At 49.0% G+C, this 17,484-nt stretch overlaps 1 long non-coding RNA gene across 2 annotated transcripts in view; it reads right to left on the minus strand.

Moving 5' to 3' along the window:
• LOC123520103 overlaps positions 1–17,259 on the minus strand; it is a 31,773-nt gene extending 14,514 nt beyond the window's left edge. Inside the window, exons 1-4 of one of the 2 annotated variants that reach the window (XR_006679170.1) lie at positions 17,201–17,259; positions 5,343–5,499; positions 1,938–2,102; positions 1,654–1,802 (exon numbers count right to left, since the gene is read on the minus strand). This is a non-coding gene — a long non-coding RNA (uncharacterized LOC123520103). Of the gene's footprint in view, positions 1–1,653; positions 2,103–5,342; positions 5,500–17,200 lie in introns of both variants that reach the window. The other variant, XR_006679171.1, reaches the window with a different exon arrangement.
• Positions 17,260–17,484: the final 225 nt, after the last annotated feature.

The raw sequence follows: 17,484 nt of genomic DNA on the forward strand, positions 1-17,484 counted from the left end.
GGCGTGAGATCATTAATAACATGGTAATGGCGGATCATTAGTAGTGGCGGAGGCTGTTGATTTACCAGAGGAGCTGCGGCTACCGGGGCGCCTCTACCTGCACCCTCCTGCCGGCACAGGGGCGACGCGACTGGTCGAGGCGGGACGGAACTTGGCGGGGTGGTAGGGTAAGCACAGTACACTATGATATGGGCTAAGGCATTTTATACAACATTATTCTCAAAGATCAAAATATGACTAGTATTCTCAAATATCTCTGCGTTTCACCTTCACTATTTCAAAAGGCTTTATTTACATGACATTTTTAATGGTATTTCAACTGTTCTTGAGGCAGATTGACAATATTTCTACAATATACTGGAGAAACAGTCTTTAAAACCCAGATAATATCTGTGGTCTTGGAAAATAGTCGTGGTGAGAGAGCAATACGGAGCTGTGATGGAGAGAAACGCAGCATTGTGCAGTGTGGCTCATCACATCACAAGACAACCTGGTCAAGCTTAACAGGTTTGTCTGTGCTGCCCTCTGTTCCCTCGCCTTCTTTTAGTTTTGTACAAGTGTTCGTCACGTGACCGCCTCTGTTCCCCGCTCTCTGCCTCTTCCTCATTTCACTCATGCAACAGAAATGTAGATTAATTTGTATCCAAAACGACTATCTTTCTTCTAAGAAATAGTATTGCCACAAAGTAAGATGCAAAGTAGTCATTAGTTTCGGACAACTTACTGAAGAGATTAACACCCTTTGTGAAATTTTTGTAATTTTTCACCAGTATTGCCTTTCTGAGCCGCTGTCCTGACTTATATAAACAAAGAAGCAAACAAAGATAAATCTGTCGTAACATATCACGCTCCCAAACTTATATTATTATATTATAATATCACTAGACTACACCGCACCACCGCCCACACATTACTACAATCCCACCATAATTCGCATGCAGAATTAACCCTACATCACCACCACCACCACCGCCACCACACTAGTGCCTCGGTGAACAAAAAATACTTATTGTCACATGAGTGCAAGACTTAACCTTTCTACTCGCTCTTTCATCCCTTTCACTGATGAACTCTTTCTATTTTTTTTTTCACATCTACATGACTTGAAACGCTTCACTAAAACATCTCTGGAACTGAACTGGCAAAATCCCTAAGGAATATGTTATTTTTTTCCCTTTTTTTTAGTGGATCATTACCAAACGTCACTTTAGTATTATTCTTTTCATCCAGCCTCCATTACACATACGATGTACGCAAAGGAACATTTCTGAAATACCTGCCTCGCACCTCCACAATATTCATAAGGCTCTAATTGAGCTGACACAGGATTTTTAGGATATTTTTAAGGTTATAACGAAAGATTAACACCTTCAGTACCGGAACGCGTTTCCATATTCATTCTGCTTACTATTTGGTGATTTTATACAGCTTCAGAAACTAATGTGTGGTATTAAAGTAGTGAATACTTTTGCCATTAATCTTCTGACCTCCATATAGACCCTTCCTAATGTCAATAAAATGGTCTAATCGTACACAAATTTCAAGGTAAAAATTCTCCCAGTACTGAAGGGGTTCTACATGATTAACAGAAAATAGTCGTGGTGAGAGAACAAAGCATTTCTAAATATGGGCTAAGGTTTGCAGAACACTCACCGCCCTCAATCGTGGTGTTGTGGTTTGCATGGGGCTGGACTGGGGAGTTGGGGGCTGCGAGGGCCGCCACTCCGGGGAGGAAGGGCAGCAGTGGCTGGTCGCCGACTCCAGCCCATCCATCACACACACAGCTGGAGCCAGACGTGACCCTGAAATATAGAGAAGTAAAGGGTTTGGGCGACTGCTTTCAAGACCAATGGTTAGAGTAAGGAAAGCCGCAGTGAGTATCGGTTCAAGTGACCATATATCTCGTCCTGACAACTCAATGATGATATTTTGCCAACTCTTTGTAGTGCAAGGTCAGGCAACCATGCATGCAGCTCGCCGCCACCAGGGAGGGAAGGCAGGAATAATGCAAGGTAGCCAGTCTAAGTCATTCCTTAGTTCCTTCCTTCAGCAGTCTCATTATACAAGTCTCCTTCCTCTCATCCCTCATCATCCTCTCACTACTGAAGAGACAGGAATGAAACAAACTGTAAATTCTTCTCAGTGTCATTAATACAAGCAAACTCCTACTCATTGTCCAATCTCTATTTACATTGGTAAGGGAAGAAGGGAAGCAGCTCAGGTGAGTGTAAAAATAACGTTGGGAAAACATAAATAACAACAGCAGCAACAACAATAATAATAATAGTAATAATCATAGAAATAATGATAATAATAATAATAATAATAATAATAACAATAATAATGAGAGAGAGAGAGAGAGAGAGAGAGAGAGAGAGAGAGAGAGAGAGAGAGAGAGAGAGAGAGAGAGAGAGAGAGAGAGAGAGAGAGAGAGAGAGAGAGAGAGAGAGAGAGAGAGAGAGAGAGAGAGAGAGAGAGAGAGAGAGAGAGAGAGAGAGAGAGAGAGAGAGAGAGAGAGAGAGAGAGAGAGAGAGAGAAAACTAACAACACTTACTCCCCGGGGATCGACCAGCGGGTGAACAGGCCATAATTAGTACCGCCAGAGGTCACACATTGCGAGAAAGAGAGAGAGAGAGAAGGGAGATAGGCAAGGACAGAAGGGAAAGAGAGAAGGAAAGGTGAGTTTACATGCTTAGAAACTTCGGTGATGTGAAATGTAACACTATGCATGACTGTTTTCAATGTACACACACACACACACACACACACACACACACACACACACACACACACACACCGGTGGCTACACTCTACTTTTTCCTCACCACGCCAAGAAACATTCGTGAATTTAACAGAAACCGAAAAAACTGCTGAAAAAAAACCCTTCTCATGGCGCATTTTTTTTCTTAATATAGATCGAAAGTGAAAAAAAATATATACATACATCAAGAAAATATGACAAATGGTGTGAATGGCTCAGACTCAGTAATTAGCAGGTTGTTGTTGGTGGTGGTGGTGGTGGTGTTTGATGGCAGAGCTTTAACTGAAGACCATAGACATGTTTTTAAAAGGACGCTCGGTGGAAATAGGGTAGGTATGTCTGTTTAGAGAGAAGACACTAAACATCTCTACCATCACTCTAAATACACCCTGGCTACACCCTTCACCCTGGCTACACTCTACACTCTTCACCCTGAATACACCCTGGCTACACTCTATACACCCATTACCCTGAATACACCCTGGTTACACCCTTCACCCTGGCTACACTCTACACCCGTCACCCTGAATACACCCTGGCTACACCCTTCACCCTGACTAAATATTCTGCACCCGTCACCCTGAATACACCCTGGCTACACCCTTCACCCTGGCTACACCCTTCACCCTGGCTACACTCTACACCCATCACCTATCACCAGCTGCCTCACCCATTAGAAAAACACATTCAAAATCATTAGTCTCTCTCTCTCTCTCTCTCTCTCTCTCTCTCTCTCTCTCTCTCTCTCTCTCTCTCTCTCTCTCTCTCTCTCTCTCTCTCTCTCTCTCTCTCTCTCTCTCTCTCTCTCTCTCTCGATATATCAGAGGAGGGACGAATCCAGCGCGGCTCTTCGCGGAACACAATTTATTGAGTGTATCTGAATGGCTCTTCTGATTGTTCCTGCGACTTATCATCCCTCGGCAAACCTGTTATTACCTGAGTGAGCCTCCTCTCCTCCCATCCCCTCCCTTCCCCTCCCTTTCCCTTCCCTCCTCTCTTCTCCTCTCCTCCCTTCACTTCCCCTCCCCTTCCCTCCCTTCACTTCCCCTCCTCTTCCCTCCTTCCCACTATCCCTGGCCTTCTTTACTGCTGCCTGCCCCCGCTACCTTGCTATCATCCCTTGCCGCCTCCTCCTCCGCCTCCTCCTCCTCCTCCTCCTCCTCCTCCTCCTCCTCCTCCTCCTCCTCCTCCTAGTGCTATCCTCCATCTCCTTCCCTTTACTCCTGCCCTCCCTGTCTCCTCCTTGTAACACTCTCTCTCTCTCTCTCTCTCTCTCTCTCTCTCTCTCTCTCTCTCTCTCTCTCTCTCTCTCTCTCTCTCTCTCTCTCTCTCTCTCTCTCTCTCTCTCTCTCTCTCTCTCTCTCTCTCTCTCTCTCTCTCTCTCTCTCTCTCTCTGTTGCAGTGCCTTGCTGCCTCCGCTCTTCCTTCCTCAACTCTTTAGCTACCTCCTGCTTCTTATCCCCGCCACACTCTTCTCCCCGTGTTTGTTCCCCTCTCCCTCTCCTCTCTCTCTCTCTCTCTCTCTCTCTCTCTCTCTCTCTCTCTCTCTCTCTCTCTCTCTCTCTCTCTCTCTCTCTCTCTCTCTCTCTCTCTCGTCATAAAAGCTATTATCTCTCTCTCTCTACTACTACTATCTACTACTACTACTACTACTAGTACTACCACTACTACTACTACTACTACTACTACTACTACTACTACTACTACTACTACTACTACTACTACTACTACTACTACTACTACTACTACTACTACTACCTAACAATTACTACTACTACTACTACTACTACTACTACTACTATTACTACTACCTAACAATCAATAGCAGCCTCTTTTTATCATTCATCGTGTAATATTAGTGAGTAGGATATCAGCATCCATTAGTGTACATGTCTTGAGTTACTCGGTCAAAACCCAGTCAAAATCCTTCCAAACAGGTACTCTTAGTCTACAATAGGAACTCAGCCAGTCATTAGCAGTTATTCTACACCAGGACATAGTTTCATGATGCGTATATACGTGCAGTACCTGTATACAGTCAGTCATTCAGTCAGTCAGTCGGTCAGTTAGTCAGTAAGTCAGTCAGTTTGTCAGTCAGTCAGCAAGTGGCGGGAAGGGTGATGTAAGAAGGCGTGATAAAAAGAGAGAAGGAATGAGAGGAGGAAAGAAGCTGAGAAAGAATAAAGCAGGAAAAATGGGAAAAAAAAAAAACTTGAGAGAGAGTGTGTGTGTGTGTGTGTGTGTGTGTGTGTGTGTGTGTGTGTGTGTGTGTGTGTGTGTGTGTGTGTGTGTGTGTGTGTGTGTGTGTGTGTGTGTGTTTCACTAATATATCATGCCATTCCTCTCTCTCTCTCTCTCTCTCTCTCTCTCTCTCTCTCTCTCTCTCTCTCTCTCTCTCTCTCTCTCTCTCTCTCTCTGAACAGCATCAGCATCATCATCATCATCATCATCATCATCATCATCATCATCAGTAGCAGCAGCAGTTATTCAATGTATACTACTGGTCAGCTACTACTGCTGGGCCATCAGTACTTCAATCTAACCCTCTCACTTTGTTTCCTCGCCGCAAGTGTTGCCCTACCTCCCAGAACTCTGCCAGCACAGCTCTCCTCCTCCCTCCATGAGACAGAAGGCAACACGTCCTCTCTTCGCCACGCTGAGATCCTGGGCCCAGACGAGGCGTCAGGTGGCGGAGCGGTGGCCAGACCAAGCCTCCTCATCAGGTTCACCCCCGCCAGCTTGAAAATATTAAAACATAGATACGGACCGACCAAGACTAAGTACCCGCGATCCCCGCAGAGCAGAAACCAAGTTTCTCTGATTGCCGTGTCTGTAATTACACCGACAGTGCTTACAGGAAGGGGGGAAGGGAGGGAGGGAGCGAGGGAGGGTGCGGGAGAGGGAGAGTTGTGTTCATTAATGGAACAAACGCTTTCCTCTCCACATTCCTGGATGGTATATTCTACCGCTATACATTGTCGTGTCCCTTGCAAGTAGTTTTTGAGCCGCTATCCATAAGGTGTGGGCGGCGGCGCCAGTCACAGCAGCGCAGTGCCCGCCTCACGCCACAAGAACATATCAAATTTGAATCGGCACGAAGCAGGTCGGCACGCCGCAGCGGCCACCGCCCGCCGTCCGTCGCTGCTCACCTGCACTCACAAATATTTTCCCTGTTCGCAGCGAGCTTACCTTACGTTATCAAGAATCATCCAGCGCAAAAAAGATTCAAGGAATGAATAACGACACAGTGATGACTTTCCCGTAGAGAAAAAGATATGCGAATTATCTATATAACTTTGCAGAGCCTCCTTGTCTTTGGCAGCAGGTGTTGAGACACACGGTAGGGCGAGAGGCACCACCACTACCACCACCACCACCACCACCAAGGGGTGCGACGGACATGCACGCATAAGTGAAGGAAGAGGCGTCCTTGCTCTTCCTGCATAATTAAGGCACACAGAGCAGCAGGTATCCCTGCCACCCCTGCTTACAATGAGCGCGTCAAGGCACACAGAGCATCAGGCACCCCTGCCATCCCTGCTTACAATGGGCGCGTCAAGGCACACACAGCAGCAGGCACCCCTGCCACCACCAGTCAAGGGTGCTGGATGCTGGCACACAGTCCCCTGAGAGGGAGGGAAGGAGGGGGAGGACACTCGCGGTTTAGTAAATACAAGGCCTGACTTGCCACACTGATAAGTGGCAGTCCCGGAGGACACCGCTTTGATTAATACTGGCAGTTTGTTGGCCGCGGGCAAGGAGCGGAGGCCCACCGTCGGTGGGCCGTCCCCCATTGGCCTCACGTACTAGTTCTGGAAATGAAGACAATTTCGCGCTGTGACGTGAAGAGCCGCAGACAAGCCTGAGGCGTGGCCCCGTCTGTGTGGTGGTGGTGGTTGTGAACTTGTGATAGCATTGGTGGTAGTGACGGTGGTAGCGGCAGTGAGGACCATGCTAGGACCCCAGTGCTTCCTGTCCCACACAAAAGTCTAAAGAGAGTTCACACACGTGAGGGATCGTAACACGCCTTGTGGTGTGACGCCGCTGTCACCTTCGCAACCCGGAATGGTGTTTACGGCGAGACACCAATAAAACAAGCGTCCTTTCATTCCCCGTGTGGCGACTCTCCTAAGTCTCTTTCTCTTCATCTTCTTAAATACTCTCCCTTTCCGCCCAGCAAACGCACCGCCACTCTCTGCTGCAGCGACGCCTCCATGAACACCAACGGCTTGCACAATGCTGTGTTTACAGCGCCCCCCTTCTCTATACCTGCATACTTATGCAGCTTCTCTTTATCCCCCCCACACTTTACTCCTTTATCCCTTTCCTCCACTCTCCCTCCCCTACTCCCCATCCACAATCCGCCGCACACAGCCACGGCCGCCGCCCGCGAAAAGCAAATATATTTCCAGTGGAACGAACCAAGAGTCTAGAGGCAGCGGGGTGCGCATACCATTTCACACCCCCGAGGAGCGCCAGAGTGGGCCACCGCCCGCCCCTCCGCTCTTGACCCGGCCTTGTCCTTCCCTCACCAAACACACCGTCGACAGAGTTGCGCCTCGCTCGTACAGCCTCCCGTTCCGCACATCTACGACCCATAAAGCGAGGTGTGGGTGACCCTTCAGCGAGCAATGGATGGACTGGTGCGGCCCACTCTGCCTCGGTAGGGTGGTCGGGCGGCGACATGAAAGGGCTGCTGGCTGCCACCTCCCATATGTCTGCGCGCGAGTGGCTAAATTAATACCCTGGGCCTGGGCGCTCCCGCTAGCTTTATGCGTCGCCTTCCATTGCCATTCACACCACGTACGATCCTGCACACTTCTGTAGGTATGCGTGTTTCCCGGGACGCAGCGCAGCGGGGAGCGCCTCCATCACTGCGGCGGCGGCGGCAATCACGCCTCATGTACCGACACCACCTCACATGTGTGTGCTGCACTGCGCGCGCGCGCGAGCACACACACACACACACACACACACACACACACACACACACACACACACACACACTATTCTTCAACACTCAAAGCACCAAATAATTCTACGGCCATACTTCTACATTTAATCGAGGTGTTGAAGCCAAGTAGTCTCTTAGAAGCTTCAAGGAGCGCCCCGCTGCCTCCAGAGGGCGACACGCATCACCACCACCACCACCACCACCACTACCAGTATGAAGCAGCGACACCGACCGAAGCAAGTGTTTCTTGAGAGTTTGAACGAGTGAACAGTGAATGTCTTGGGGTTGTATGTCCTTTTAATGGGACGGTCACGCGCTGAACAGATAGATTAGCAATGCAGTAAAAAAAGATGATGATGTCTTTCTTTTTTCCTTTTATATTTCTTAGAGGGAGATGCATCATGGTTCGCTCACTGAACACAACACCTGGCATAGAACAAACACACACGAACACACAAACACACTAACTTTCTCGAGATGAATGTTAATTACTCAAAAAATGTTATGTAACATTTACATAAAAAACTGATAAAAAGAAAAAGTCTTACCACCACATCGTACTCTCTTTAACAGCGGCAAGTGTACATCAGCGCCACACCGACGCCACTTCCTTAATGTTACTCCTATCATTGGAGTCTTACTTTCATTCCAATACCTAATGTGCCGCCACTCTCAAAGGGCAAGTCTCTCTCTCTCTCTCTCTCTCTCTCTCTCTCTCTCTCTCTCAGTACGTTTCTTGTTATTGATAATTTTCTCTCTCACCCTCTTCTTCCCACTCTTGTTCCTCAACACCTGACCTCCGCATTCACCACACATTTCGGGGAGACACCGTCGTCAGGACCTTAAACGATAAACTACGACAACAGTGGCACAAACTGCACACACTGCTCGCCATCCCAGGCTGACTAAACTAAACCATCGACTTGATAAGCTATACATGTACATTAATTTTTATATATTTGTTTATTTTATCACCAAGTTTTTACAGGTAATTAATTTATTTTTTTTATATCATGACTTCTTTCGATAAAAGATAAACTTGTCACGCAAGAAAAAGTTTCCTCCATTACCACTGAATGGATTGAACGTTGACTCTGATAGTTTGACAAAGTTCTATCTCATCGCATCATTACAGATTTTTAAAATGAGAAAAACAAGTATTTTAATGAAGATGAACAGTTTTTTGTCAATATATGGTCCGAACGTTGACTTGAATTTGCTATAAATGCTTTACATACAATTTCCTCGAGTTTTTCATGATATCTACATTGTTATGTATAGAAAAGCAATCCCATCATCACAAGATAGCTCCTTTATAATGCTTGTCGGAGCAGCACCAGACGCGCACTGCAGCTACTGTTAGTTTCAACTTATAAACTCCGTGAGCGGCACAAGGAACCAGGTTCATTACACGCACGGTGACGGTCATTGTTTATCGCTGCTCACCTCAGAGGAGCCAACACCAAACCATCCATAAAGACCAACGAACAACATACACCACCACACCTGTTGGGTCCTACCGATCTTAGGAGGAGGAGGAGTAGGAGGAGGAGAAACCTGAAGATGATGGTGAGATTGAGAGATAGCGCGGAAGGTGTGGTCCATTAGCCTGAATCGTGTGAACCGAGACACCGTGAGAAGGTCCCAGTAGCACCAGCACCAGCACCAGCAAGAGGAGGAAGAGGAGGTGGACAAGGAGGACGAGGAAAAATATCAGGAAAGGAAATATTTGTTGAAGGAGAATTAGCATAGATGGAAGATGTGAAAGATCTGAAAAAGGAAAAGGAAGAAGAGGAGGAGGAGGAGGAGGAGGAGGAGCAGAAACGGAAGCCATACTACATACAAAAATATGTGTAAAAGGAGGATAATGTTGGTGAAGATACATGACAAAGCGATAGAGGAGGAGGAAGGAAATTATGGAGGACGTGAAGGAGGAATTGATATTAATATATACAAAGAACACCAACACACACACACACACACACACACACACACACACACACACACAGAACACACACAGAGAGAGAGAGAGAGAGAGAGAGAGAGAGAGAGAGAGAGAGAGAGAGAGAGAGAGAGAGAGAGAGAGAGAAGAGAGAGAGAGAGAGAGAGAGAGAGAGAGAGAGAGAGAGAGAGAGAGAGAGAGAGAGAGAGAGAGAGAGAGAGAGAGAGAGAGAGAGAGAGAGAGAGAGAGAGAGAGAGAGAGAGAGAGAGAGAGAGAGAGAGAGAGAGAGAGAGAGAGAGAGAGAGAGAGAGAGAGAGAGAGAGAGAGAGAGAGAGAGAGAGAGAGAGAGAGAGAGAGAGAGAGAGAGAGAGAGAGAGAGAGAGAGAGAGAGAGAGAGAGAGAGAGAGAGAGAGAGAGAGAGAGAGAGAGAGAGAGAGAGAGAGAGAGAGAGAGAGAGAGAGAGAGAGAGAGAGAGAGAGAGAGAGAGAGAGAGAGAGAGAGAGAGAGAGAGAGAGAGAGAGAGAGAGAGAGAGAGAGAGAGAGAGAGAGAGAGAGAGAGAGAGAGAGAGAGAGAGAGAGAGAGAGAGAGAGAGAGAGAGAGAGAGAGAGAGAGAGAGAGAGAGAGAGAGAGAGAGAGAGAGAGAGAGAGAGAGAGAGAGAGAGAGAGAGAGAGAGAGAGAGAGAGAGAGAGAGAGAGAGAGAGAGAGAGAGAGAGAGAGAGAGAGAGAGAGAGAGAGAGAGAGAGAGAGAGAGAGAGAGAGAGAGAGAGAGAGAGAGAGAGAGAGAGAGAGAGAGAGAGAGAGAGAGAGAGAGAGAGAGAGAGAGAGAGAGAGAGAGAGAGAGAGAGAGAGAGAGAGAGAGAGAGAGAGAGAGAGAGAGAGAGAGAGAGAGAGAGAGAGAGAGAGAGAGAGAGAGAGAGAGAGAGAGAGAGAGAGAGAGAGAGAGAGAGAGAGAGAGAGAGAGAGAGAGAGAGAGAGAGAGAGAGAGAGAGAGAGAGAGAGAGAGAGAGAGAGAGAGAGAGAGAGAGAGAGAGAGAGAGAGAGAGAGAGAGAGAGAGAGAGAGAGAGAGAGAGAGAGAGAGAGAGAGAGAGAGAGAGAGAGAGAGAGAGAGAGAGAGAGAGAGAGAGAGAGAGAGAGAGAGAGAGAGAGAGAGAGAGAGAGAGAGAGAGAGAGAGAGAGAGAGAGAGAGAGAGAGAGAGAGAGAGAGAGAGAGAGAGAGAGAGAGAGAGAGAGAGAGAGAGAGAGAGAGAGAGAGAGAGAGAGAGAGAGAGAGAGAGAGAGAGAGAGAGAGAGAGAGAGAGAGAGAGAGAGACCCCATGGGCCACTTTGCTACAGGGAGGAGCAGAGAGTGAAGCACTTGCACTCACCTCTCACCTTCTCGCCCTCCAGAGAGAGGCAAAGTATGCTGCCTGGCTCCGCTACAAGAGGAACCCGACTCGGCGCAACAAGGACCTGCACAGGGCTGCATGCAGGAGGATGGTGGTAACCAGCAAGTGGGCCTTAAAAAAGTGGGAGGAAAGCCTGCGCCGGAAACTGTGTGGCACTGGCGTAGGAAACAAAACTTGGTGGTCTCTTGTTAAGGACAAACAAGGAACTGGCCACCAAGAATCCATCCCTCCCTCAGCAAGCAGGACGGTACTGTCGCCACCAGCAGTAAGGAGAGGGCACAGTTGCTGGCTTCCTTGTTTGCTGGAAAATGAAGGTCGGGAATCCACAGCAGCCACCGCCTCAGCTGGTCCAGCAATGTGAGAAGACTGTCACCATGGTGGAGGTGACGCATCAGCAGGTGAAGCGATTATTGCGGGGCTGGACACACAGAAAGCCACCGGCCCTGATGACATCAGCCCGCACCTGCTGAAGCGATGCTCCCAGGAACTGGCTGCCCCTCTCACCCAAGTTCACAACTTGTGTACGGGAAAACGTCTGGCCTTCAGTGTGGAAGGAGGCTCGAGTAGTTCCTGCACACAAAAAGCTCCAGGACGGACCCAAAAAACTACAGACCCATATCCCTGTTGTCAGTGGTGGGTAAAGTGTTTGAGAGGGTCGTGGCAGAGGTGGTGTGTAGCCATCTCAAGGACAATGCCCTCCTCTCAGACCAACAGTTTGGGTTCAGACCTGGAAGGTCAACCTCCGACCTAATGATGCTTCTCACCAGGCATTGGCAGGACGCCCTCGACGACGGCAAGGACACTATAGTGGTTGCTTTGGACATAGCAGGAGCTTTTGATAAAGTATGGCACAACGGATTACTAGAAAAGCTTCGTGCTAAAGGCATCCAGGGTGGCTTGCTACGACTCTGGGAAATTACCTGCAGGACAGAAGCCTCAAGGTGGTTGTCAACGGGCAAACATCTGAGTCCCTGCCTGTGGAGGCATCAGTGCCACAGGGTTCAATTCTTGGCCCACCCTGTGGAATATCTACGTGGATGATCTTCTCCAGCTACTGCCAGGAGTCATGGCCTATGCTGATGACTGCACCCTCTCCTATACCTATCCACGCCAGGACAGTGGGCGGGCTGCTGAGGCCATCAATCAGCAGCTACGAGTGATAAAGGAGTGGGGTGCTCGCTGGCAAGTGACATTCGCGCCGGAGAAGACACAAGCAATGGTTGTCTCTCGGTCCCCAGCCGCCATGGCAGCAATGGCAGGAAAGTTGTCTTTGGCGTTGCTGCTCTCCCACCCAAGATGACGTCAAGATACTTGGAGTGGAGGTGGATCGAGGGCTGAGGTTTGACAGGCATGTCAAAACCATTGCCAAGAAAGCCTCTCACAGGATCTCCGCTCAGAAGGATCGCCAGTTTCCTCGACAGGAAGGGGAGACTGCTGCTGTACAAGGCACAGGTGCGGCCCCACCTTGAATACGCAGCTCTCCTGGATGTCCTGTGCCGCCACACACAGAAGGAGACTGGACAGCATCCAACGCCGCGCCATACGGCTAGTAGATGCTGCACTACCACCTCACCCAGAGCCTGAGCGTCCCCTTGATTCACTGGAACACCGCAGAGACGTGGCGGCGATCGTAGTGTTCCATAAGGCACAGGTGCAAAGAGTGCCACATCTGGCAGGGCTGCGTCATCCTCTAAGAGTCACCGCACGGAGCACGAGAACGGTGCTCAATGGTGGTGACGCCGTAGAGGTGCCGCGATCCCACGGGTGTCAGCATCAACGCACCTTCGCAGGACGCGTCTCCAGGATGTGGAACTTGTTCACGGCCGCGGTGCCTCACGTCCAGGAGATGAACACACACAGTGTCAAACTGATGGCACATAAGTGGAGACAGACACTGCCAACTCCTCTGACACTCTTTGTGACGTGACACTCAGTGTAGTGCAGTGCGTGAATAGTGCTAGTGAAGTGAAACGAATAGTGCTCCATTTACATGCTGACCATCTTGTATATTATCTATTTTTAAGTCTTGTAAATATTGTAGAGAAATAGATTGTAGTACCCTTTAGAATAGGTAGCACACGACAGTGCGCCTTTGGGTACATGTTCCTTTGTATTAAGTTTTGTTTAAAAAAAAAAAAAAAAAAAAGAGAGAGAGAGAGAGAGAGAGAGAGAGAGAGAGAGAGAGAGAGAGAGAGAGAGAGAGAGAGAGAGAGAGAGAGAGAGAGAGAGAGAGAGAGAGAGAGAGAGAGAGAGAGAGAGAGAGAGAGAGAGAGAGAGAGAGAGAGAGAGAGAGAGAGAGAGAGAGAGAGAGAGAGAGAGAGAGAGAGAGAGAGAGAGAGAGAGAGAGAGAGAGAGAGAGAGAGAGAGAGAGAGAGAGAGAGAGAGAGAGAGAGAGAGAGAGAGAGAGAGAGAGAGGAGAGAGAGAGAGAGAGAGAGAGAGAGAGAGAGAGAGAGAGAGAGAGAGAGATTATACGTGCTAAAGGCATCCCGACTGGGAAATTACCTGCAGGACAGAAGCCTCAAGGTGGTTGTGGGCAAACATCTGAGTCCCTGCCTGTGGAGGCATCAGTGCCACAGGGTTCAATTCTTGGCCCACCCTGTGGAATATCTACGTGGATGATCTTCTCCAGCTACTGCCAGGAGTCAGGCCTATGCTGATGACTGCACCCTCTCCTATACCTATCCACGCCAGGACAGTGGGCGGGCTGCTGAGGCCATCAATCAGCAGCTACGAGTGATAAAGGAGTGGGGTGCTCGCTGGCAAGTGACATTCGCGCCGGAGAAGACACAAGCAATGGTTGTCTCGGTCCCCAGCCGCCATGGCAGCAATGGCAGGAAAGTTGTCTTTGGCGCTGCTCTCCCACCCAAGATGACGTCAAGATACTTGGAGTGGAGGTGGATCGAGGGCTGAGGTTTGACAGGCATGTCAAAACCATTGCCAAGAAAGCCTCTCACAGGATCTCCGCTCTCAGAAGGATCGCCAGTTTCCTCGACAGGAAGGGGAGACTGCTGCTGTACAAGGCACAGGTGCGGCCCCACCTTGAATACGCAGCTCTCTCCTGGATGTCCTGTGCCGCCACACACAGAAGGAGACTGGACAGCATCCAACGCCGCGCCATACGGCTAGTAGATGCTGCACTACCACCTCACCCAGAGCCTGAGCGTCCCTTGATTCACTGGAACACCGCAGAGACGTGGCGGCGATCGTAGTGTTCCATAAGGCACAGGTGCAAAGAGTGCCACATCTGGCAGGGCTGCGTCATCCTCTAAGAGTCACCGCACGGAGCACGAGAACGGTGCTCAATGGTGGTGACGCCGTAGAGGTGCCGCGATCCCACGGGTGTCAGCATCAACGCACCTTCGCAGGACGCGTCTCCAGGATGTGGAACTTGTTCACGGCCGCGGTGCCTCACGTCCAGGAGATGAACACACAGTGTCAAACTGATGGCACATAAGTGGAGACAGACACTGCCAACTCCTCTGACACTCTTTGTGACGTGACACTCAGTGTAGTGCAGTGCGTGAATAGTGCTAGTGAAGTGAAACGAATAGTGCTCCATTTACATGCTGACCATCTTGTATATTATCTATTTTTAAGTCTTGTAAATATTGTAGAGAAATAGATTGTAGTACCCTTTAGAATAGGTAGCACACGACAGTGCGCCTTTGGGTACATGTTCCTTTGTATTAAGTTTTGTTTAAATAAAAAAAAAAAAAAAGAGAGAGAGAGAGAGAGAGAGAGAGAGAGAGAGAGAGAGAGAGAGAGAGAGAGAGAGAGAGAGAGAGAGAGAGAGAGAGAGAGAGAGAGAGAGAGAGAGAGAGAGAGAGAGAGAGAGAGAGAGAGAGAGAGAGAGAGAGAGAGAGAGAGAGAGAGAGAGAGAGAGAGAGAGAGAGAGAGAGAGAGAGAGAGAGAGAGAGAGAGAGAGAGAGAGAGAGAGAGAGAGAGAGAGAGAGAGAGAGAGAGAGAGAGAGAGAGAGAGAGAGAGAGAGAGAGAGAGAGAGAGAGAGAGAGAGAGAGAGAGAGAGAGAGAGAGAGAGAGAGAGAGAGAGAGAGAGAGAGAGAGAGAGAGAGAGAGAGAGAGAGAGAGAGAGAGAGAGAGAGAGAGAGAGAGAGAGAGAGAGAGAGAGAGAGAGAGAGAGAGAGAGAGAGAGAGAGAGAGAGAGAGAGAGAGAGAGAGAGAGAGAGAGAGAGAGAGAGAGAGAGAGAGAGAGAGAGAGAGAGAGAGAGAGAGAGAGAGAGAGAGAGAGAGAGAGAGAGAGAGAGAGAGAGAGAGAGAGAGAGAGAGAGAGAGAGAGAGAGAGAGAGAGAGAGAGAGAGAGAGAGAGAGAGAGAGAGAGAGAGAGAGAGAGAGAGAGAGAGAGAGAGAGAGAGAGAGAGAGAGAGAGAGAGAGAGAGAGAGAGAGAGAGAGAGAGAGAGAGAGAGAGAGAGAGAGAGAGAGAGAGAGAGAGAGAGAGAGAGAGAGAGAGAGAGAGAGAGAGAGAGAGAGAGAGAGAGAGAGAGAGAGAGAGAGAGAGAGAGAGAGAGAGAGAGAGAGAGAGAGAGAGAGAGAGAGAGAGAAATATCCAGCTCAGATCATGACGTCGGTTTTCAATTACGGAAAAATTTATGACCACAACCAGCCACCACCACGACCACCACCACCAGATCACCCTCTCTCCATCACCACCACCACCACCACCCTTTTAGCACCTGGGCCGAGAAGGTGAGACGCGAGCGATACCTAACATTTTCAGTCCCCGGGTCGTGGTGTGTCTGGCGGCGTGTCACAAAGGTTCGGACAGATGCTCCCAAGACGTCAGTGCGGTGTCTGGCGGCGGTGAAATACGCGTTCACAGAGTAATGAGCGGTGAACAATGATTAGTGAACCCGCGCCACTCCGCTCACACGCCCCACCCGGCCTCACCCCACCCCGCGCCACCCAACACACTGTAATGGTGCGGCTGGAGGTGTTATGGTGCATGTAGGTGTATGTATGAAGAGTGTGCAGAGGTGTACCTGGCTAGGTGTCCATGATTTTGAGGTGGCGGTCGTGGTGGTGGTGGTGGTGGTGGTGGTGGTGGTGGTGGTAGTAGTGGTGGTGATAATGTTGATGGGTTGTCAGTGTGGTAATGTTACACACACACACACACACACACACACACACACACACACACACACACACACAGAGAGAGAGAGAGAGAGAGAGAGAGAGAGAGAGAGAGAGAGAGAGAGAGAGAGAGAGAGAGGAAGTAGTCAACTATATTAACAGTAATACTACTCGTACAAGGAACAACGTATTTATTTTCTATTCCTGTTAAGACAATGCCGTTGAAAATTGCTAAATAACAAATAGTAAACTCACATCGGCGCCGAGAGGACTCAGAGGAAGAGCAAAACGAGAACGGTAAGAAAAAAAAAAAAAAAGTGCAGCGAGGAGAAAAAAATGAGGAGAAAGCGAAACGAGTCATCAATATTTCGAAGCCTCGGAGCTAAGCAAGACAACAATCGTGAGAATACCAGAGAAGCTCACAAGTACTCCCGGCAGTTTTCCTCCTAGGTGCAATGTAAAAAATGAAGGGTATACTGTGAGAGTAGATTTGATACAAGGGTATATCATCACACGCCTATATACACACAATATCGCCTTCCTCCTTCCAAAAGGGCATAATGCTCAGCTCCTCTAGCTTTTTTTATTCTCTCTCTCTCTCTCTCTCTCTCTCTTCTCTCTCTCTCTCTTGTTTCTGTGACCTAGCGACGTACTAATAGAGAAGACGATGTTCATTTGCTGTTCGTCACCTACGTGCAGTTACGAGTTTCCTTCCTAGAGCCCTTCTATATACTACGTTATTCCTCCCACATTGCCCCAGGATTGCTGTAAGCCTTCACCATGCCTGCCTTCATCGCCACTTCTCTTTTGTACTCCGCCCACCCCCATAGCTTAGGACTCTAAGACTTTCTTCTTTTCCTTTATTGCTCCTCAGCTTCCTCCACGGTTGTCAAAATGGTGGTGATAATGATTATGATGATGGTGATGATGATGGTGGTGATGATGGATTCCATGAAGAGATTCAACGGGAGATGTGTGTGTGTGTGTGTGTGTGTGTGTGTGTGTGTGTGTGTGTAAATGCGTGCGAGCAGCGGTTCAAGCTGGTCGGGCGTCTACACAATATTTACCTGGTGTTCTGATGGCGGGGGTGTTCTGTCGGGTGGGAGTCGGTGAGGTGAGGTCAGCTTCACTTTATGACAAATATCGTCATCAGCAGCAGGATGGGTGGACGTGTTCGAGTGGGCGGGCGGCGAGGCGGCGGCCGGAACTTGGGCGTGAGCGTCGGGCATAAAGAGGCAGGGAAAGAAGGAGTGATTGACGCCCACCGCCGGTGTTTTGCAAAGCCCGGAGACGCTGACGAGGCACCGCGCCCCGGACACACTTGGAGACGTTTAGAGGGATCGCTTGATGA

This window comes from Portunus trituberculatus, chromosome 46 (genome assembly GCF_017591435.1).
Source record: "Portunus trituberculatus isolate SZX2019 chromosome 46, ASM1759143v1, whole genome shotgun sequence".
In the NCBI taxonomy this organism is placed as follows: domain Eukaryota; kingdom Metazoa; phylum Arthropoda; class Malacostraca; order Decapoda; family Portunidae; genus Portunus; species Portunus trituberculatus.